This window comes from Nipponia nippon, unplaced genomic scaffold, assembly GCF_047370975.1.
Source record: "Nipponia nippon isolate SJK-2023a ecotype South Korea unplaced genomic scaffold, ASM4737097v1 scaffold_2, whole genome shotgun sequence".
NCBI lineage: Eukaryota > Metazoa > Chordata > Aves > Pelecaniformes > Threskiornithidae > Nipponia > Nipponia nippon.
In genome coordinates this window covers 38209944-38229674 of record NW_028262336.1, presented here as the reverse complement: position 1 = coordinate 38229674, position 19731 = coordinate 38209944, and the positions used below count along the sequence as shown (strand labels likewise).

At 46.6% G+C, this 19731-nt stretch overlaps 1 pseudogene; it reads right to left on the bottom strand.

The window, feature by feature from the left end:
• Positions 1-11204: 11204 nt before the first annotated feature.
• On the bottom strand, positions 11205-11557 carry LOC148055749 (large ribosomal subunit protein eL34 pseudogene; annotated as a pseudogene).
• Between the last annotated feature and the right edge of the window lie 8174 nt (positions 11558-19731).

Here is a 19731-nt window from a genome sequence, read left to right as displayed (position 1 = left end):
CATATACTGATTCGGTCATGTTCCCCTGGAAGGAATACTCAGGCCCTGTCTGGACAGGGGGGCAATCAAACACACTCACATCACTATAAGGCCACCGCTAATAAAACATTACCTCTACGGAGGATGGATTCATGGTCTAGCAGTACCCCACAGCCTTTCCAAGTGCCTGAAGAAGACACATAGTTCCTCTATCCCCATCTAGCCCCACAGAAAACTGGCCAGTTGCATGACCTCATGCTGTAAGATTTGAGTAACATCTCTACTGCTTCATCCCACCTCTGTAAAGCAGACAACGAACACAAGCCCGCAACCTCAGTTTTCCCCCTTGCCAAGGTTACCAGTCTATCCTCCGCAGCCCTGAGCTCTGAGTAGGAAGGAGGAGCATGTCCGCGATCGCGTTCCTTCAGAACTAGAGGGGAAGTACGGGGTAGAGTAATAACCACCAGCTGACACCGCTTGCCATCACAGGCATACTTGCTCACGACAAGGCTCAGGACGATGTCTGCTCCTTGAAAGTTTCCTCGTTTACTTATTCCCAGGCCCATCCTCAGCCCTGCATACATGCACACACATGCACACGTGCACACACAAACACACACAGTGGTCTGCTCTTCCCTCTCTCTCGAGAGAGAGAAGACTGGAAAGACAAGCTGCCAGGGAAACAACCCACAGTTGTTTGACATATGGTTTTGTTTCTACAGGTGGGTTTTCTGGGGTAGCAGAGCATCTCACTATTCAGATTTTTACTTGGTCAGTTCTTATTGTCAGTGTTGGACATGGTCACTAGTAGACACAGTTCTGAGTTCAGTAAAGAAGGTCGGAGGAGTAAAGAACACTTTTTCCTCTGCTTCCTTTTTCAATCTTACAGTTGCCAGCAAGGCCTCATACAGCCCCCACTTTGAACTCTTACAAACACGGAGTTTGGGCCTTCTCAGGCCTTTAGAACCCTTAATTAGAACCAGGACCTTGGTCACATCTCAGCAAACAGAGTGGGTCTGTTCCTCACAGATTTTCCTGTACACCACTGCAGTTCTGTCAGGACTCAAAGCAGTCCCACCAGTGTTCAGGTTTCATCTGCTGTTGCCAGAGGATTTCATTATTCCCTCAAAATGTCTTTTTCCTATCAAGATTTCACATTGCCAGATAAGTTCCTCCATTCCCTGTGAGCATTAGAACCTCCCTGTCCCACAGCTATGGGATATAAAGTGGCAGAGCGGTGGGGTCTGTCTGGTTGTTTTATTGTCACTATGTTTGGGAGAATTTTTTTTTAGTCAGTATTCTTCTCTTTGAAAAATGCTTTTTCCATTGTCCTGAAACGATTGTCGAACTCAGTGTGGACTTACCAAATTGCTTTCCTGGAAAAAATGTCAGGATTATATTCACAAAGCTGAGAGGAAGACAGCCACTTTTTATTCACTCATAAAGGATGTGGGAGTCCTGGGTTTAATTTCCTCCTCTGCCTGGGGGAACTTGAACCAGCATCACTTATCTCTCAGGAGAATACCATAAGGTTGTGCTGTGCTGCATACTAAGGTGGCTTGTTCTTACCCCCCGCCATTGATGCATCCTGGTCTGCGCAGAAGGTCTTTCTAGACCCTCAGCCGAGACCCTCACATGGAAATGGTTCATCTGGCTTCCCCAATGTGTGCTAATGGGTACTTGACTATTAAGAAACATGAAAGTGCTGTTGACAGATTGCCTCCACCAGGATACCCCTGCTGTCATGGCTGTGGCACTCTCCTGAGAAATCAGAAGGGCAGATATGGCAGCAGAAGAGGGCATTGCACGTCCTGCACAAGCACTACATCAGGCAGACCCATACACTAAAGCTCATAAGGTAGAAAAATACAGCTCGGTCTGCTAAAGAAAATTACTTGTCCAGTCAGCACAAGTTAAAGATAGGAGGACCAAATTAGTTCAAACAGAAAGTCTTCCTGATATCACCCAAAGGCTGTGCTAAGGTCAGGGCTGATATACAAGATGAAAGGCAAAATCAATGGACAAAAACTGGTGTGCCAGGAGCTAAACCTAACTGGTGGCTGCTGGCGTGGTCATCATCCTCTGGGGACATCCATTTTGATACTGATGATAGGATAGGTGGACAGAAAGTAGAAATCCTGACAGTTGTCATTGCCAACTTTGAGACCTAGGTTAACACTGTGACACTGTTGGCACTTAGTTACCTGATCTGATCAGACCTTCTGGCCAGTTTCTGGCCAGGAGATGCACAGATGTCATTGCTAGCTCCACCAACTTCAACTCAATCCTGGAAACCCACTTGGAAGAGGAGATTCGGGGTCCTGATGCCACGCCTTTCTTCGTTGCTTTGTCATTTCCTCACGTGCTTCTCTCCATGTTCTCTCTCCTTCACCTCCTCTTTAATCAAACTAGCCTAGACAGGAGGGGTACAGGTTGTGCTGTGAACTGTAGTCATGGAGACACCTAAAAGCAATGTCTGAAAGAGGCAGGCACTGGTGCAAATTTCCTAGATCTCAGAGGGGCTAAGGCCATGGATTGTGCTTGTCTTTTTCTGGCAGTGAGGCTGCAAGTAAAAGTCAACACCAGAAAAGGAAGTCATATTTTTTGTCTTTGCTGTCCTTTTCTCTCCCCTTGCACATACGTGTGTCTTCAAGTGAGCAGAGTGGAGTCCAAAAATGAGTAGTAACCACAGATCCAGCCTATCTCAATGTCTCTCTTTCCCCAAGAGCAGCTACTGCTGCTAAGAACGTAAATAAAGGGAGAGAATCATTGCTGTAAAAACTGTTGACAGCCAAGGGAAGAGGAATAATGGACGCTTTTAAAAAGGAAAGTCTTACTTAATACTTTTTATTTTTCAAGTGCTTAAACTGTTTTTCCTCTTTTTTTCTTTCCTCTTTAATTAAAGGTTAAAAGACTTCTACCGGTGATTGTTTGCCATGGTAACCAAGTAGGCTGAGGTCTCTGAATTCAAAACCCAAAACCTTTTTAAGTGTTTAATGTCACAGTGTTGGGGTCACGTTAGCATCTTTGACTCGCTGAACCTGCTTCTTCCCCTGAAATGAACACGGCTATGCCCTAACGGCCAAGCCACTAGACTAGAGAAGGACAGCCCTCTCACCTCCACACTCCCCCTTTGAATCTAACCCCTTCCTCTCACTTCTCCTTTGGGTGCTTAAATGTTTCATTTTGAATTAAAGACAATTTTCATTATGAAACAAAGCTATTTCTTTGCAGTTTGTCAGTGAGAGAAACAGAACCTAATCAAACTCCTCTGTTCCTACTGAGGTGATGCTTTCTTCTTTCCGTGCTGAACCAAACTGCACTTATCCCCATCTTGCTGCTGTTTTTAAGAGTGGGGCCCAGCTGTATGCTATTCAGGGGCACCACTAAGACTTCAGTAGCAGAATACGCATCATAGTATTTTCTAGTTAGTTAAAAGAAATGACTGACAAAGTCATTTTTGCAATGCGTGCTGTCTGTATCAATGCACGTGTGTGTCTTTATTACATTAGTCACCTCAGCTACTAGAATGACTCGCAATTAAGATTGCAGTAGTACCTGAAATGCCACATTGCTTGTCTCTGTTCTGAAAGGGGCACTGTCTAACCAGATAAGGCAAAGAAAGACATATGAGGGCATGACCAGACTTATCCTTATAACCATGTTAGAATGGCTAAAAATGCTACCACACCTAGTAGAGAAATATCTTTTAGCTGAGGCAGTCACTGGCCATGTGCAAGCTATCAGTCTGTTGTATTGCAAAGTAGGATGAGTTTCAGACATGGAAGAAACTAACCCATTTCACTTTGTGTTTGTAGTAGACCAGGAGTTCTCACGTCCTTCCTGTGAGACAGCCATCTCCAGCCACGGTGGCACACAGTCCTTAAGTTACTGTAGCGTGACACACAGCATCATCGGAACATAGGCTGAGTTTGAATGAGATGCAAGCAAGGCAATTAGCATAGGAGTACCCACACGGCTGATGCGTTGCATCAGTTTTGCTTGTAGACGGGGGTTGGTGTGAGTTTACGTTTCTCTCACGTGAAACGCAGAGCCGGGACCTGCCCCTCCAGCAGGATGTGGGTGGGCGGCCCCTGCTTGGGCACCCCGGGAATCCCACGCTGCCTTCCGAGCAGGTCTTTATGGATGACAGCCCAAGGCACCAATGCTCCGCCTCTCTTTGCCTCTCCTGTGGTCCTCTGTTGCTTTCTCACCAGTAGAACAGTCCTGGTCTTTGTTTCCAGGGCCGTTTCCTTCATACTGCATAGATGAACAATTTGATTTGTTACTGTAAGCAGATAAATCTATGAAATTAGGAAAGAACAATAGCACCAATAGCTGAATTTTGGGATGGATATACAGTATAGGCAAGCCATCCAACTTTCCCCTCCTGCTCTTCTAAACTAACTTAACATAGGTGATCAAACGGTGGCAGAAAAACCCAACCGCATGTGTTTTGTCATAAGACTCACTCACTTAAATCGGCAGCTTAAAACAAAATTAAAAACAATTTTCTCCAGGAGAAGAAAAGGCAGTGAGCTTATGTTTGCTTCTATCCTTTCTTTTTCAAAGTTTTTCTGGTTCATAAATTACTCTCACCACAAATGTTTTCCTATTAAATGTAGAGAAAAGAACAAGATTATCTGCTTTGAATATCAGCGGACGTACTAATTTGGACAGATTCTCATCTGCCAGATGCTGGAAGAGCTTCTTTCTGTGGAGCTATGTCGAAGTACCCAAGCCAAAGGTTTGGACATTTTTTTTGAAAGAAGAACTTGCAGTGACTTATGTGCTAGTTCAGGCTGCTCTGTTGGTTTTGGATGAGACACAAACCTCTCTTAAATGTTTTTTTCCAAAAAAGAAAAATTGTCTTGTCAGTTCCCTGAAGGCCTGCAGGGCTCTATGGCCAGCTTTTTTTTTTTTTTTTTTAACAATTCTCTAATTGCTATCTCTCCTAAGCTTTTTAATTCGTATGTCATAGTATAAAGTTTTCTGTGGTTGCAGAAGTCCTTATTGAATGTCAGCGGTACTCCATGAAAACACCTGACTAAGTAGGAACCATCTAACCCTTGGGAGTTATTGACTGCTGCCTCCAAGGGCGTAATTAACAAGTGGCAGAACTTGCTATGTGGGTCATGTTTTACAAGATCCCACAGTATCGGTATTGATTATGATTAGATTAGATTAGGTTGATGGTAAATGCTTATTTAAGTTATGAGATTTTCCGGCAAATAGTGAATATCCTGTCCTGAGCACCACCAAGCACATTTTGAACACAAAAACACTTTAAAATGATAGTTGTAATCATCATATATGCAATCCCTTGAGGCACGTATATATGCAAGAGACTGAGCATGACAGAGAAAAGCCAGATTCATGTATTTAAGACTTTACAAGCTAAAGGCACAAATTAGTTCAACACACTAAGAGGTAATTTTACATTAAAAAGAACAGCTCGTGGAAACCTCTGTTCTGTGCATGCCTGGCAGCTAATGGCACGTATATAGAAGATGGCAGCAAATACAGCTGGGCTGGCACACCATCCGTTATTGCCTCGACACTGATTCTAAGGAGACTTTCATAAACTTTTACAAGGGAGAATGTTATTTTTCAGTCCCTCAAAATGTGTAGGTGTTTTTTCGAATCCTGAAAATTCCACGCATCTGTCAGAAAATTTCTGTTTTATTCAACAAAGATAGAAGAAGCCAAGATGATTTTGCTGCCCAAGCCAGAGTATCTGTTGCCCTTTAGATGTGCTAGAGCATCCAAGAGATCTGCACGCAGCTGCAGACATGACAGAGGACCTAACAGAGACCATGTCTCTGCAAAGCTGCGGCTGAAGGGAATCCTGAGGTATCTCATATATCTCTTGTTGCCTAAGGTTAGGCAGCTGAATCTCACCCATTTTTTATTTTCATGTGCCACTTGAAATTTCTATTGCCTTCTGACCCTTTTTTTCTCCTCCCCGTCTTACTCTTACTTCCTCAGTAACAAAGTGGGAAAAGTCTAACAGGAGGAGAGATAAAGAAGAAGAAAAGAAATGGAAAAAAAAAAAAGGAACATTTCTTAATTTTAAAAAATCCAAGCAAAAGGAATCAGAACTGTAAAAAGCTTTAAAAAAAAAAAAACACACAAACATTTTCCTTGGTTTAAAGTGACTTGCAGTTTTGTCTTATCCACTCTACCTGTAAAACCCTCCACCTCATCTGTGAATGCTCTTTTCCCAAGTATAAATAACTGGCAGATTGATGCAAAAGCCTTGCTGTGCCACAAGCGATCAGGTGATGGAAACAGTGCAGTGAAGCTTCTCACGATGTCAAGCCAGGTTAGAGCCTCCTGCGTGGTCGGGAAGACAAGTTAGAGGGCCATGAATGGTGATCCTGTTGCTGACCTCCTGAATGGCCTCGGTTGCCTCACTTCATCTTCACTGGCACAGCAGGAAAGAGTAATGAACCCCAGTGCAGTGTCATGAAGATTCATGTCAAGTGTTATAACTGCAAGTCCTCTTAGCTGCCTGCAAGAATTATTTCAAAACCTCATCTGAGAGAAGAGCTGGCTTTACTGGCAAATGAGCATAGAAAATGAGAGTAGAAATTGCCCTTCTAGCAGGAAGGACAGCAGATCTTCAGACTGTGAAGTCTGTGGGTGTTTGTGTGTGTATGCGTGCAGCAGGGGAAGAAGCAATAATTTACCACTCTCCAAAAAGCAACAGATGGATCTAACTCCCTTGGTATTGGAAGTACTTGATCCTAGTGTTGTTGATTTTACTCAGCTCTCTTTTCAACCAGGGTTCAATGAGTTGCTATGGCCACAGCCAGAACTACCCCTGGATGTAGCTTTGGAGAAGCAGTGGTGCTCTGTGGCAGAGGATCTGGGGCTTGCCACTGGCCAAGGCCTGTGTGCCTCTTCCTAGGAAGGCTCCAAGAGAAGTTACCATACTGCCTTGAGAAGTCAGACCATGGAAAAAGAAAGAAGCTGAGCTCCTACCAGCCTTTCAAACCCAGGCACATCCTGAAACATGACAGGCTCCACAAAGCAGATATATGCACTTTGCTCAGGTACAGAAAGCTGCGTTACGAAACTTCTGTTGCTGCTTTCATATTACAATGCCTTTTTTTTTTCCTCTGAGGTTTTATCTTCTCCTGGGCCCAAGGTACTGCCAAGTCTCAGGTGCTCTGCCATTAGGGTTGCCTAGCTTTGATGGCAACACCATCGCCCTGATAAACCCGACACTGAGGGCCCTCCTCTGCCCTTCAGGCAAACATGTAATAGCCCTGTTTCCTGCATAGTTGGCAACTGAACTGCAATGGGAGAGTCTGACAAAGAAAGGCTCTGTGGCCCTGGTGCAGATGACAAGCCAAATGTCAAGGGCAACAGGGTGACCTTACCAGCTTTGAAAATCTTGGCAGGTGGGAAATAGCAGGGAGTTTTGCACTCATCTCTGTGACTGTCACCTTCCTCACTCAACCCTCCTGTTGTCTTGCCCAGCTCTCACATACACGTGGATCCAGGCAGAGCAGAGCGGGCAGCTATATTTCTTCCGCAGCAGTGAAATTTTCAGCCGGCGTGGCCTGTTGGGTCAGCAGTAATTCCACCTCCGCCAGTGCCCTCTCATGCTGTGTGCCGCCTGGGATGAAGCAGGGGAAACCCAGACCCAGCTGTGCCGTCACCTGTACAGCTGCAGCCAGCCACGGACTGCTGCTACTGCTCAGGAGCAAGGAAAAATGGCACAGCCACTCTTCATCAGCATCTTTGTGGTGTAGCCCGTAATCCTTCGCACATGTTCTACCAGGCAAATTATCAAAGCAGAGCTGTGAGTGTCAGCAAAGACTCTCCGGTATCCTTGGGTGATAATGTTCAGTTTTTTGCACAGACTTTACTTGAGCTGAGTTTACAAAAGCAGGCAGAGAGCAGTCCAAAACTGAGCACAAGAGAAACACATAAATCAGAGGGTACAGACGGATTCTCTCTCGCCCAACTCTGCTGCAACCAGCAGACTACAGTGAAGGCAGTGTAGCTTCACTCCTGCCATTCCCCAAGAAGTCTCTCCACTTCCAATCCCCCCAATACTGCTTTTTCTCCCTGGCAGAAGCAGGATCCTCTTTCTCTTCCATCGCAGTCGTTTGATGCCAACTATGTTCTGCCACCAAAAAGCTGGGACCTAGCCCCACCACTGAGACCTGCTCAGGCCAGGGTGAGGCATCCAAGTGCCAACCTGCAAGTTCATGCCAGGGCAATTCAAGAGGTTATATGAAAGCAGGCAGCTGCACACTGTCCACAGGACCTCTCCTCTGACCGTCACTGACTCCATCACGCCGACAACAGAAAAGGAGGATGTGCCTTGTCTTTGCTGCAGCAGCTCACAGCCAAGGTGCTAATCTGTGCCAGAGAGAAAGCACCAGCCACATCTCCCTTGCAGCTGCTCACCTGCAGAGGTGATATCCTCCAGCAACGCGTCAAAGTGTGCACTCTTAGAAATCATCCCAGTGCGACTTAGTGGGGCTTTACGAGCAAGGGCCCTTGGAGCAAGCCTGAACAGCCCCACCACAGGCTGGCTGGTCGTGAGATGGCCACCAGCAGAGCTGCCGCAGCCTTCCTGCCGTGGAGGTGGTCTGGAAAAAAGGGTTGCCACCATGCGATTGTAAACTCCTCATGGCAGGGCGCGTCTTTCATCCCTCTGACAGCACCAAGCATGACAGGGGGAAGCAGGGGGACAGTGCCTAGCTGACCCCTTTTGGCACTCCCCAAACATAAATGTTTATTAATAATAATAACACAATAAAGAGAGACAAAAAAGAGCAGACCCTGCGAAACAGTGCAACAGTTACCTGCCAACTGAACCCTAGCAGCAGCAGCAATAAACACAGTACAAGTAGAAATTATCAAAGACAACTTGGAAGGAAACCACAAGAAATGGCAGTTGAGCCTTATTAGTGCTATAAATCATAGAACTGGTTTCAGTTCCTGCAGCTCCTCACAAGCCGTATGATGCTGTCTCTCGCACAGCAAGCAATAGGGGTCTGCACAGCCTGGAGGCACAAAACAAAGCAGGCGGGGAAAAGCGCCACTTTTTACCAAAGTAATTCTTAATTTAATTGTAAATCAAAGGTGGGGGGGTTCTGTTGCTGTCTGCGAGCGACGAAGAGGAGAGTGAGATGTGTGTGAGGTGGGAGAAACGCAGACTTTCTGGGTTTTGGAAACTTCTTTAAGTGCGTGTTCCAGGCAGACATTATCACAAGGCTATCTGCTTGTTTGTTTGTTTGTTTATTTATTTGAAGATTTACCGTCTCTGTGCTCTGCATTTGCCTGGTTGTCCTTAAGCCCATCGTACATCTTGAGTTTTTTTTCTCCAGGTGTGATTTTTGGCGACAGGAGCTACAATGTTTGATTCCTCCTCCGACTCTCCTCTGGAGTGAAGGGGGCAGAGGGAAGGGTTAGTCCACCTCACCTCTAATTTTAACAGTGTTTGAAGCTTCTCGAAGCACATGACCATTTTTTACCTACGACCCTCCCACCCCCATCCATTGATGTGCGTCATTGATTATCCTTTTCCTGCTTACAAAATTAATTCTATACTGAATTCTCTCAGCAGGACTTTAGACTCACCAATAACCACTGTTATCTACCTTGTTCAGGGAATCAATGAACCTAGGAATTAATAATAATCATTACTTATTTTTAGTATTATTTAAGAGCCAGCAATGTGCTCAGCATGGTAAGAGACCAAAGATGGAAACAGCCATGGCCTCAAGACAAATGCTTTCACCCTAGAAATACCTGCCACAAGGGAAAATTCTGGCTTCCAGGAGTAGCTCCAGAGACTTTAAGGGCAGTCCCCAACCCAGAGAGAAACCCCAAGCATTAAATTGTGTTTTTAAAACACACCTAAACAACAGCACCCTCATCATTATGTGATGCCCCATGCACTACTGCATCACAAGGAATACCTAGTAAAGACATAACCCCGGCAGGTAGCACTGTGTGGAGCAGCAAAGCAAGTGACAAAGACTCAGACCAGAGTGCTCTAAGAAGTTCAAAGGAGGAACAAGTGAATTTCTGCGTCTTACTGAGTTTGCTTTAAGTTTGAATTACTGATTATCTTCTCCTGGCCAGTAAGAAGACAAGAGTCACACAAGCCTGATTGCTTTTGTTCTCAGAAACCATATCACATGAAACACAGTAAAAGCTCTCACATCCTCAGGCTCAGGCTAGATGAAGGGATTGTGTCTGGGACCGCACATTAGGAGAGGAAGCACCACCAGGATGGTGAAGGCTGATTACAAGGCATGCAGGCATTGCAATACATTCTAGCTTGCTTGTGTCCTCTGCACGTCTGAAATGCCTAATAAATGAGGGACAATTGTGGAAAAATTATAAATAAAAGGTAGTATTTTTGTCCTATCTTGTGTTATTTCCCTGCAGCAGCACTGAGCATTTGGGGCAGATTCTCTCAACCGACTGAGCTGTGCTTTGCAATAGCACAACCTCAGAGAAGAATGGCACGGTGGCTTCAACCTGCCACGCAACCCCCGTTTGGTCCTTGATGCAACCACTTCAGCTAGAGACATCTTAAAAAGGCTGAAGTAACCCACTCTTCCAGTCAGACAGGGAAACGGTAGGTTCTGCGTTGCCAGCAGCTACCCAGAGGGAAAGGCACGGCCCAGATGGATCATTTCCAGGCCACAGGTACTGCGCACGGCTGGGTCAGAAGCAGAAGGCGGGTTGTTCACGCTTCTGAGTGTTAAGCAACCAGCAGCAAATGGTTCACGTAGAGACACTTCTCTGCATTCATTGAGCTGCAGGAGCCGGTTCGGTCTGTAGGCTTGTGTGAGGCTAGGGAGAGAAGGATTTGCAGCCTGGCCTTGGCAGGGGACAGCAGCTGGCACTACGGTTTGGTGATCACAGACTAAGCCACCCCCTGCCAGACGAAGCTGTCCTAGCCTCCCCTGCCTCCTGCCACTAGTTCTCACCCTGAGGTCATCTTCGTCTTTGGCTTCACGAGAACTGATCCCTCACACACTTTTTTAACTTGGTTAATTTTAATCCAGACTAATTCCTTCATTCAGGTCACTGTGTGGCCTCACACGCTCTTGCATCCAGCAAGTGAGTGAGAGCTGGGAAGCAGGACCAGACAGCCAGCAGGAGAGCTTTCTTCTGCTTACTACAGCAACTGCTTATTGCCACTGTGGCTTTTGGGTTTTGTTTGGGTTTTCAAAGGAGAACTCTCAATTATGGGGCAGAACATTCAAGCTCTGGCTCTCTGCTTGTGGCTCCAACACGTTCACAGTGATCTTGTGCTCCTGAGTAAGAAAAACTCATGTGAACTTTTCTCAAACACGTACCGACTGCAGGCTCTACTAATGTGCTTCTGGTTTACGCGCAACCTCGTAAAACTTTTAGGGCATACGGTATGAACTTCACAGTCTTGCTGGGCACGCACCTTATGCTGACTCTGGTGCCTTGCCAAACTTCTGGGTGTAAAGATAATCTGTCCCATTGTCTGAAGTCCAAGATAGCCTGGACTTCTTGCAGTCGTGCTGTAGGACAGCCTGCAGCAGTACATCAGGTACTGAAACATTTTGTGTGCAGCTGCTGTTGCTGGTGACTGGCAAAGCAAAGAGTAACAGGATACTTGGCTTTGTTCTGACTCAGTCTGGTTGATCTTCTGTGTGTGTGACCACTGCTTTCAGTAGCAATACCTATATATGCCTGCTTGAAATGACTGTGTAGCTCAGGCTTGATCAATCACTGTCTTGCTCAGGGAAGAGGGCTTTGTGCAGTTTCTGAAAATAAGCACAGCACACCAAGAGCTACCCAAAAGCACATCACTTCCTCCTCATCAACAACATCACGAAGCCCCAGAATTCATCTGCTTCTTCCAACATTATCTTCTGATCCCTCCAGTACTGAGCCGGGAGCCTGGAGGCAGCACTGCGCCAGGCCAGCTGCCAGCCTGCAAGGACACTCCAGCAGAGTGAGCATCCAGGAGTCGTACGTGGTTTTGCAGGGGCCAGGGAACAGGTGACACAGGGAGCCATCACGAGAAGCCGCTGCTCCTGACCTGTTCTGCTGCACAGCATGGAAGCTCTCCCTTCAGGATGGAGGAAGCTGCCCCTTTCCCTCCCACTCAAGACTGCCACTTGCCATGTTTCTGACCGGGGTGGGGGGGTTGCTATGTCACCTCATCACACAAATATTTTAATCTGCCAAGACTTGCATCACTTGTCTGAGGATGAGTCAGACCACAGGAAGCGAGGAGAGGCATATGCAAGTGAAAGAGGAGGGGTTTGACCCTCTTAGATAGGATGGTTGCTGGAAAGGGAGGATTGATGTGTAATATCCAGTAGTCCTGGACCAAGCAGACATTTGATCCATAATCCCAGCACCCCTTCCATTCTCCAGGCAGTACAATGAAAATATCCACTGCACGAAGGATTTTTTAAACAATTAATCTGTAGGACTCATCAGGAACTTACTTCGAACTTTCAGGCCTTTCCCCTCAATCTCATCAGCACTGAAAAATATAAAAGAGAGAAGAACAGAACGTTTTATTTAACAAAGCACAAACACACAAACTAAGCTAAGAGTCTGGGATGCTGGGTTTGTAGCAGTGATGCTGGCTTAGGGTTTTGGTGTATCACCGACACGTCCAGGACTCCATTTCCCAACTCATAATGTGCAGTGTTTGTCTAAGGATGTGACATGCCTGAGACAGAGCCAATTTGTGCATGTGTATTGTGCCAGATCTGAACAAAACCATTTCCAACATCAGGCTGAGATACTGGAAATAGAAATGGCCTTGACACATGATGGTGAGCTTGGTCTGTCTTGTCTTGATAATGCTTCTCTCTCTGCTAGCTGACTTCACTGTTCGTAGCCTTTGCCTTCTGCTGGAAGTTTCCTCCACCCAGGCTCTCCCCTGCTCCCCTCTGTGCCATACTGACCCAGCTTCCTACTTAAAACCAACTCCCAAACCCCATTTCTGCTGTCCTGGCTCCCTCCATCGCTGCATTCCCTTCTACAGTGTAACCAGGCTCCAGATTTTGATACAGCTCTGTTACAGGGAACCAGCGTCTGATTAGGCCCTCCAAATAGCATTATCTTCCCACCCCTCTCATTACTTAGAGCTATTCTGAAGACAATAGATGATCAGATGTGCCCAGGGAAACAGCTGGGGTAAGCACAGGGATAGAAAAGCTAACTTAGGAGAAAAGGCACCGAGAGAAAAACAGTGAACCGCACTTTCAAGTTTTGCCAGCATAGCAAAGAGTGTGGGAACAAATTACAACCGTCAGTGAGATACCTCTGGCAATGAAAGCCCCAGTTTCTTCAGGAAACTGGTGTAAGTTATACTGGCAAAAGCTGTATCTCCAGTAGGAGTTTGTCAGAAAACCCTTCCCAGGGTAGGCAGAGCCAGCAATATTAAAAGGCAATAATATTGCCCAGCTGTAGGAAGCCTCTTTTCATGGGGAGAAATATTTTCCTGTGACAAGTCTCAAGCAGTTAAGCTCCAGAGAGCTTTACAGTACAGGCAGAGGCTTTGTACATTTTCTATATGAATATGTATTTAATTATGGCTCCAATGCAGAGCACATTAACATAAATAAAGAGGAGAAATAGAAAGCAGGAAAGGAGGGAGGGGAAAGGCCTGGGTTTCACCTGTCTCTGTTAGCAGCAGCCCTGACTCCTCATCATTCTAGGGCGGACACGGAGCTGTGCTGGGACATTACAGCTTACCCTTCTGCTCCCAGCAGCTAGGACCAGCCTCCTCAGCCCTGCTGGTCTTGCTCAGAGATTAGTACATGTAGGACCAGGGTCAGATAACCAGGAACCAGCATGATAAAGACACGTAATATGTTGAGGAGCAGGGGAAGAAGAGGGCGGTTGTTGGGTTTTTTTCTGAGGCCATATGCAGACACACAGACCCTGAGAAGAAGAAAAGTTAGCCACAGGAAACCCTCTGTCCCCACATTTTCCAGAGCATTTGTATCAGGGAGGCATCCCTCCAGGCCAGCAGAGGTTTCGTCTGACTGCAGGCATCTGCCACAGGCTCAGCCTCTGAGGCTTAAGTAGGGCTCTCTCCCCGACCCCAGCCCTCCAGCACTGTGACTCCAGTACAGTCCTGACACAAGGCCTTCCCTTACCTGCTGTCTTTCAGGGACCTGCCCTTACATGGTAGGTTCCCACTGCTGTATTAATCCTCCACGTCTTTTGGTACCCATGGTCAAGGGAGATAGCACGCGTCTCCGTGCCTCAGCTCTCCTACTCCCACTCCTCCTTCCCCTGCCTGGGACATGGTCCTTCCCACAGCAAGAGCGCTTTATGTTGCCAAATGATGGCCAAAAGGACAGATGAACAAGAACGGTGGTGCAGGAGAAGGAAAGCTTTGCCTGAAGACCAAGGCAGAAAGCTCCCCCTTCCTCTCCCCCTCAGTCCTGCAGGACTGTCCCTGCACATTTGCATGAACATCCAGCTTCCCCACCCAGTACATGGTGATGACTTGTAGTCCATCAGCTTTCTGAAGTAAATAAATCATATCCTTTGCAGAGAACAGCAGAGGGTTCCTTTTACTGAGATTCTGCCCTGACTGCTCTGGACCAGAGAGAAAGACCTTACATTTCTTTTTTATTTTTTAAAGCAGGGGCCTTTGCCAGAGGCCAAATATTCTCTCATTTCTGTACCAACACTCTCACATGCCCATCTTCAACTGGAGTTCACAGCAATGTCCTCAAGGATATGATGAACTTCCAAAATGTGCGATACTGTTTGACCTTTCATTACTGTGCTTCAAGAGTGCACTCTGAGGGCAATATAAATCTACCATTGACAGAAATCCCTCCCCTTTGTTTGCACTAAAGGTGTTTTGCAATCCAGTCCCGCCATCGCTAGCAGCAGTTGAATTCTACCTCAACGCTAAAAGGCCGAGCAGAAACCAGCTGTGCCCGGTTTCTTTCTAGGAAGCACCCTCACATGAAACTCTGCTCAAAGCAAGCCTAAACCCAAACAACTCTTTCAATACACATGGCTACTTGGCATCCCATCCGCTGTAAAGGTCTGCTGTTGCCACTGGAGTTGACAGGGTTAATACTAAAAGGACTTTTTTTCTTTGAAAAAAAAATCCATACTGTAGACAGGGTAGAAAGTTTTTGCCTCTTGTGGTCAAGGCTGGCTGATCCTGGTACCTACATTCAGGGCTGCCTCAACAAGTGCAGAGCTGTTTAATTATTGACAAAGAAGAAAGTCCTCCAACCAGGCTACGCTTCATTTTAGGAAGAAAAAACAACTCTATCCAAACTGGCAGTGCTTGAAAGTTTTGCTTCTTTGTATTTTTAACATCAGCGCACATAAAGAAAATACAAGGCCCAGTCTGAACTGTAGCAATGAGTGCTTAATATTCTTTTTGCATAACCCTAACAAATCAGTGCATGATTTAAAAATGTCACTGCACATCTGTGTTTGGTGTGTGTTGCTGCAAAGTGGGGCAGGAGGAGGGGGAACAAGAAGAAGTAAAGCAGTAGAGATCCTGCAAGCTATTTACCTCTCTGCTGAATAATTTCCCTGGCACTTGCTGCAAAGCAGGGATGAGCGCTGAACTCCTGCGTGGCCAGGAGGGTGCCTGCGCAGGAAGGCTCCAGGTCCTGCTGCAGCACGTGGCCTCTCAGAGAGCGCTGCTGCCAGGGGCTGGCAGGGCCTGCCCGTAACCTCTGCTGCTTCACGTGCAGATAGTATCTGTGAGATCTTGCCTTTCTGTGGGTTTACAACAGTAACGGCTAAGGTTTGCAACGAAGGGTGCTCAAAATTAATCTTCTAATTCTTAGCCTGAGAAGCTCCAGGGGTTTTTCCAGCAAATCTACTGCATTTATTGCTTTAATGAGGAAGCATGGGGTCTGCTCCCTCCATACATCCCCAGATGACAATTCATAGCCCATTAAGCAGCACTTCCACAGATCGTAACTGACTTTGGATGAGACCTGGCTTGCCAGAAAAGACAGGAGCAGACGCAGTTTCACACACCAAATCACCCACAGGCCTCTGGGAGGGCAGTTGTTTTCGTGGTGCGTCCCTCTGGGGCTTCCCCAGCTGCTCCCATTAGCAACCTGACGTACTTCACTTGTGTCCCAGGCACTGAGCAAATACTCAGTGGGCTGAACAGAAAGTACCGTCATCGCATGGTGATAGGCCACCATGTGCCTTTCCAAATATGAGTGGAGAGGCGTTCTGGAGAAACGTGTACTGCTTGTGCCGTCCAGTTCTAGAGATAAATAGAGGACAAGTCTCTATGGCTGCCAGTCTGGCACCTTTCATGGGTAATAAAATATGCTCAACGCTTTTCAAGCTTTTCTACAAATAATCAGAACTGTTTGTCACTATGTTGAAGGAATTAGGGTTTTTGGACACTGCTGGAATGATTAAATAGAGGCCTTTCTTTCAGAAGGGCATGAAATTTAGCTGAAAAGCAGGGTTTGTGAGTTTTCCGCCAGGCAGACAAACTAGCCAGGACAAACTAGCAGGAAGAAAGGCAGGCTCTCCAAGGGGGCGGATTTCCCCAAGTGGCGTGGGAGCACAAAGTCCACTGACCTTGAGCATGGTGGCTGCTCCTAAGCCTGCCCGTGTTGCTGTGTGGGATGAAGGGGACAGAGAAGACACGTTACAGTGAGTCAGTCGGCCTCTGGGACACCAAGGAGGGTTGTTGCAACTCCCATGGCGGCATGCAAGAAGGGAGAGGACTGAGGGCCAACCTGGGAAGAGACATTAAATTCTCGGGGGCGGGGGGGGGGGGGGGACGGGACACGACATGAAGGAGAAGGTGCTGCAGGACCTGCCGGAGAACAGACTGAGTGAGTAGTGCTGAGGAAAACAGATCTGTGAGTTGTCAGCACAGAAAAGATCACTGAATTGTGCAGCAGGATAAAGCTATCTAGGGACAAAGTGATGAGCCAGGAGAGACACTTAGGCAATGTCCTAAGGAAGGCTGATAGCAGGGAGGAGAGAAGTGCTGAAAGAAGACAATGCAGGAACACCTAGAGAGGTAGGATGAAAACCAGGAGCGCAAAAGGCTCTAGAGCACCTCAGGAAGAAAGCTTTACAATAAAGGAGGAATGATCCACATCAAAGGCAGGCAACAGACTGGGAAGGAGGCTTCAGAGTGTGCCAGGAATAACAACTGTGCCTCAGCTCATGTTGTGTTCCCTCTCCCCCTGCAGCACCATCCTCTTCTTTACATTTCATCTGTAAACTCTTCAGGGCAGGGACCTGGCCCTCCTCCCTGTCTAGCAGTTCAAGCAATCATTTGCCATTCATACCAAGAATATTAATTGGATGAATGTGCATGTGTGCTTTTAAATACAAGGAGGGATATATCCTTGAAACCACACTGCCATTGATTTACTCACTGTACTGCCACCCCAAGAGTTCAAAAGCCTGCATGAGGTCCTTGCCCTCCTTCCCCTCTATGGAAACTGGGTGGCTGTATCAGAGAAGAGAAGAATACATCATGGAAGAAGAGGGAATTGTTTTCGCATCTGTTTTTTCAGTTTCTCAGGATCACCCGTGACACAGATGCAACAATCTCAGTACAAACTTTCAACCTTAAATGCACATCAAACACACTTGTAATTTTGCAGACCCTGGCTACCCTCTCTTCACTCATTTTTGCTCTCCTGCTGCCACAGAAAGCCCCCTTTCCATGATGGCTGTTTGCTTCCAGCACCTACCGTGCACCTCAACTTGCAATGGCAACTTACAAGATCCCAATTTTTCCAGCCCTGTCTATGCAGTAAGAGCTGTGTTCAGCCCGGAGAGTCTTTAAATATATGCCTAAATATTTATACTGTAGTTAGCAGTGATCCAGGAAGGAATTTAAGTGTTTCTTTGTGTGTCTCGAGCTCCAGTGGCACTTCAAGCATGTACATGAGGGCTTTGCTAAACGGGAGTGGTCCTTAATGCACACTTAATTACTTTGCAGTCTGGGCCCAACTGTTTGCCTATATTGCAGCGATCAAGCTCTGTCTCTTGATTTCCTGTCTGCAGTACAGGGATAAAGAGAACAGATGATGATGTGTGATGGAGACTCCATTGGCCTGACCTTGGGATTGCTGAATAACTCATGACTGGCAAAATCCTGGATTGATTTCAGTTGGATTTTATGAGGCATGGAGCTGGAAAGTCTGATTTTTTCCCTCCTCATTACATGGCAATCACTAGCCTAGCCATGGCTCCTCATCCCGCATTCAGTATTTCCCATGTCTGCTGGATGCCAAGTACTTTCTTCCTTCTGTTCCTAGTGCCCTGGTTTCTAACCTTTTTTAATTTGTAGACCCTGCATATTTTCTAAGGTAGAAGTGCCCCCCTTTAGAAATTCAGTAGCCCTGGGGCTGTCCACACAGGTCAGAATTTATGACAATGCTGAAACTCGTTTTCCTTGCTGCTTTCCACAGACCCTTACAGGTCCCTGGAGAGCGGACTGCTGAGCACTGCCCCTGGCTCCTACAAAGGCTTTTCTCTGCTCCCAGTTTCAAGTGCCACCAATGACCACCAGTATGTGAAAAGCATTGTTCGGATTTAGACTGGGACAAAGTCCCTGTGAACCAAAACTCCTTATTGTTTTGCCTTCCCTGTTCAAGTGAACTTATTCTCTGCTCTCAATAAATTCAAATTGTAACACTGCAGATTTTCTGCAACAGAACACCGCCTTGATAACCATTTAGTATGTAGACTAGGAAGCCATTAATAGTGAGCAACAAAGAGGAAAGAAGATTACTGCCTTTTAATCTTTCATTTATTCTGTGGGTAGCTAATAATTACTTAGACATTGTGGCCAGTTGCTATTACTTGCTAAGTTTCACAAAGCCCTGTTTCTATAGTTGTCTTTGAAAACAGTAAAGGAAACTACGTATCTAATAGAAAGAAGCAGTTTCTGAGGATATAGTCACAGAAATCCTAGACCAGATAGTACGGGTTTTTAGGCACCTGCCGCTCACTAAAACCATCAAAAATCAGACACCGTTAATGCTCTTCCAAATCTGGGTCCTCGTGACTACAGCACTTGCTGTCAAGTGTTAGGATGGTAGAAACCTGAGATGAAATTAAAGCCTACATCTACTCGCAAGGGGCACAAGCTGTTTCACTGTAGTTGTTTTTGTTTTTATTTTTAAACCAGAACTGCAGGACAAGCCTTTTCTTCCCATTGCCGCAGTGTTAATAGAAGCCATATTTTCAGCTCTGATAACATTAAAAAAAATAAACAAAAACAAAAACGCAGCAAACCAGTTGTGACTTATTTGCTTAGTATCAAAAGCCATGGAATAAAACGTATAATATCCGTGTCTTCAGCTGCCGTTTCGGGGAGCAGACCTCTCCTTCCGCCAGCCAGCAAGAGAGGCCATGACAGCAAACTGGCGACTACAGTCAGAGCTGGAGAGCGGCCACGGACTGGACTGGAGGCAAGAGCTGGGTGCTGGGCCCCAGCAGCCCAGGCTATTTCTGGCTTTGCTACTGGCTGGGTGAGCACGAGTGAGCTGCTCGCAGCGGCGAGGCCGAAAGTCTTTGCTGGCACAAATCACCTGCTTTACATTCTGCAAGGGGTTTGCTGTGGCTTCGCAGAGGGTTTGCACGGCAGGTGGTGCCCGATCTTCCTCCGTGCTCTGCGGGCTTAGCTGGAGCAGCCTGGGCATGCGGGTCAGTCCAGAAGAGCTCAGACCTGCTGGTCTTCCAGGTAAGCTGCAAAACCTGCCCCTTTTCCTTGGGTTCTGA